Source organism: Idiotropiscis lumnitzeri, chromosome 20 (genome assembly GCF_059441095.1).
Source record: "Idiotropiscis lumnitzeri isolate Australia: NSW breed Sydney's pygmy pipehorse chromosome 20, RoL_Ilum_1.0, whole genome shotgun sequence".
In the NCBI taxonomy this organism is placed as follows: domain Eukaryota; kingdom Metazoa; phylum Chordata; class Actinopteri; order Syngnathiformes; family Syngnathidae; genus Idiotropiscis; species Idiotropiscis lumnitzeri.
This window is the reverse complement of record NC_142410.1, coordinates 87,501-91,684: the sequence shown is the minus strand read 5'-3', so window position 1 is coordinate 91,684 and position 4,184 is coordinate 87,501.

The following is a 4,184-nucleotide window of genomic DNA, read 5'->3' as shown; positions in this document are numbered from 1 at the left end:
CATAAGCTATAGATGGCGATGGAAGGAATGACTTGGTTGGACTTGGATGCCTGATCATCCCAGTGGTTCACAAACATTTTTGCTCCACGGACTGGTTCAATGCGGGTACATGCTTGTCGCAAACCAGCAACCATTTGCAAACGGTGAGGAAAGTTAGTGCTGTTTAACAAAAGATATCACACCTTAATTTTTTTTTTAATTGCCAGTTTTAAAGAATCTGTACATAAAACTAAGTAACTAGAGAGTACTTCAACATTTTATTAACATATGAAGTGCATGTTTAAAAATAAAAGATAAACCTGATGAACATGGAAAATTACCTATTCTTTTTTACTAAACAGTACAACAAATTTAGGACATTATAAAAGAACAGTGACCCCTCAGAAATAATCAATACACCTCAGAATATAAACAGATTTTTTTTAAGTTATGATCCTACATGTTAACATTAGCTTTTGCAAATGTGCATGATCAAAACACGACACGACTGATTGCTGCTTTGGTTCGGTGGGTGCGCGGCAACTTTGTAGTGGCTAATCTGCTGATCCTTCGTGGGCAGGCAGTGCAATCTCTGCTATTTTTTTTTTTTTTCGGGTTTTCAAATGATGACTTGGGTAGTACTTGTTTGAACCCTGATTCAGCAGGATTATTTTGTTGCCTGTTTTAGAGAACATAACCGTGCACAATGGGTGCATTTACTTCACATCACTTTTCATATACTGCCATTTAACCGATAGTGAAGAACTCTTGTCAAAGAAGCTTAATCTTTAGAGGATAATGCTAAGTCATCACTGACCACCAGCTGCGTTTAGCGACACAGTTATCAATGTTTACTTACAATTAGTTTCTGTTTACTTCTTCAACTTGCAAAAGAAAGTTAGAGCAGGAAAGGTGTACTCTGATTGGCTGCTTACTCACACATTTCCACTGTATTTATTTGAGTAAATAGGCTTACAGTTGGTCACCATTATATCATTATTATTGATCATACAAGTCCAGCATCCGAATATAGGGGGTTAGGGGTAGTGGGGAGCTGACGTATATGCTCCGCTTGCATTCTGTACCAAATGGCTTGCAGTACAGTGTTTGGGGACCACTGGTCTACATTAAATACATATGGAACAAGTATGAATAGATGATTTAATGAGCTGATTATATTAAGAGTTATTAATTGTTTTATTTTATCTCTTACTTTGCAATCTGTATGGTGTGGATGTCCGTTTCCATCAAGAAAAGGGAAAATTGTTACAATCAATATAAATATGGGCTCTTTTCTTGATGTTAATTATATTGAACTAGTAATGCATGTCTTTTACTGCTTCTGAATTTGTAATGTGTGTTACTGTATGTACAAAATACTTTCTTGGATACTAACACGGGTCTTTTTTAGGTGATTTCCCCCTGAGTTACATTGAAACATTGTGGTGCTATCTATATTTGATAAAAAAAATACTTGATGGGATCATTCCCATACAAATAATGTAAGTTAAAAGTTTGTTGAGTAAAATCTATATTTTGGATACAGATATTAAAATTATTATGTGCATATATAACCCGAGGTGCATACTTACATTGAAATTCATAGTTTGTATTTAATAGTGGTTATTTCATTTTCTTATGAATTTGTGTTACAATACAATTGTGATTTAAGATTTGATAGTGTTTGATAAAGCATAACGTATGGATCATTATATTGGTAGCAATTGATGTTTTGAGAGGCATTGTTTTTACTATTTTTCGCCACGATGTTTATTTTGTGATTTTTTTTTTTTTGTAATATTTTCCTTTTACGTTGAATAAAATGCCAAATTGAAATAAATTCGGTGTGAGCAATGTTTGTTCTCCTGCTGCGTTTGAGTTTCATTTTATTTTTTTTTAATTGAACAATCGAAATGATTTAAACGCTATAACATTGGACTCTCCCACACATGCTTGCAGTTCCATCTGACAGACATTAGTATTTTTTTAAAATATTGGTGCCCTCTGTTAATGGAAAAAAAATAAAAGAACATTTATGTGTATGAGACACATTTGTGGTGGAGGGGTTTCAATGTCCCAATGATCCTAGGAACTAAAATATCTGGGGCTATTTGACCCTGAAAGGATCATCCATGGTAAATTACCCCATTGTGGGACTAATAAAGGACATCTTTATCTTTATTTTTAACTCCTCTGTGAGGGTTGGACCAAGGACGGTCCAACCAAAAATAGATGCAGTTTTTGCTTGCTTGAACGCGAGTGACCGGGGCCACCCTCTGGAGCCAGGCCTGGAGGTGGGGCTCGTAGGCGAGTATTTGTTGGCCAGGCTCATGGTGCTCAGCCTGAAAGGACGACATGGGTCAGTCCCTCCCATTGGTTTACCACCTGTGAGAGGGGCAAAAGGGGTCGAGTGCGTAGTAAGATAGGCGGTGGCTAAAGCCAGGACCTTCGCAGTCCGATCCCCAGTTACAGAAGCTGGCACTAGGGACGTGGAATCTCTCTGGTCTAGAAAGACCCCGGTCTGGTGTACCAGGCAGAGAAGTTCGAACTAGATTGAGTTAGACTCCCGTCCACATACAGCTTGGGCTCTGGTACAAGTCCTCTGGGGTGGGGTTGGACTCCTATCCACACTGGAGTGGCCAAGGTCAGGGACGCAGAGCAGGTGTGGGCTTACCAATTACCTCCCGGCTTAGCTTCTGTACATTGGAGTTCCCGCCGGGGAACGAGAAGGTAGGCTGACTAATGCTTTGGGTGGGTGAACAGGTTTTGGCAGCATCTATTGGCAGCGTTGCATGTAAAAGTTGGAAATTAGCAGAGGATGAATGAAGACCGTGAAGTCACACATGTGGGTCAGCAACCAAGACAGATCAATAGTAAAAAACATTTTGCACAACTTAGACCTTCCGCAATCTTGCAGGAAGATCTTTCTGGCATACATTAAATCGTTCAACTGAAACTGTGCCATCTTCTGCGAGTTAATATTGGCATAGCGAGCAATAAAGATATACAAACCAGGCAGACTCCTTCAGAACTTTTCAATTGGTGCTGAAAGCCTGTGGTCTTAAGCTCGCTGTTCATTTTTCTACGACTCCATCGTTGCAGGGATTTCAAAAGTTCGAATAAACTCATACATGAGGGTAGCAGAAAACCATTTATAATAGATGCATTTCTACCGGTCTGTCACAGTCTTGGTTACGCAGACATTTAAAAAATAGATTAACATAGGTTGGAATTGATGAATTGATCTCAGTGTTCACGGAAAACATAAGGGGAGTCCACACCTGTTCTATGGACCATAACACAAAACTAAGCAAAACAAACTATACAGTGTATTGAAGGATTGTATTATGTTAATAGTATTAGCTGTAGCATTTATGTGACAGAATGTCAATCATTAATATTAGCAGGTTCATATTTGCAACAAGTGTTAAACGTGTTAAACGGCAAGCATTGATCTGTGCACAGTAAAGACACGTGATTGTGTTGACTGGTTATAATTTTTATGATATACTCATATTCAATTACGGAGATTACAGGTGTTTAATTCCATAGATTTCATGAATTACACTCACACTGACAACACAGACACACACACATACGATATTCTCATGACATTCACTATATTTACAGCGCACACATATTCTAGACGCAACAAATACAATAAAGCACATTGGCCACATAGACCGTAGCGATACAGACAGAACGAATTGGGCACTGGAGGGGTCCCTAGGACGCCATTGAAAAAACACATTGTGAAAGACACGAAAATTTGGGATCAGATCAGAGCACACAACCACACACTCGCATACAGACCACATTGCAGGAGAAGGTCGAGTCTTGGGATAAGCCATGGAACCAAATGTTGATCAACTTCCAGAAGATAACCAACCTCAGGATGACCTGCCCTTGGACGTGGCCCGTGCGAGGGGAGGGAGCGAGGAAGACCGATTTCAACCTACATGACCTTTAGCAGAAAAACCTGTCTAGTGAAAGGCTATATATGTAAGGACGGCATTTTTAGAGAGCGCAATTTTTCCAACTGTGCTCGCTTGAGTACAGTTCCTTGTGAGGATAAGAGAAAAAGCCACCCACATATCTAACGTGTACTATTTCCTGAACTCCAGAGAATTTAAGAAACTATCGGAACAAAACTTGGATCAGTTATTGAGTCTTTATTTGACATCTTTCTTGATTATAAAACACGT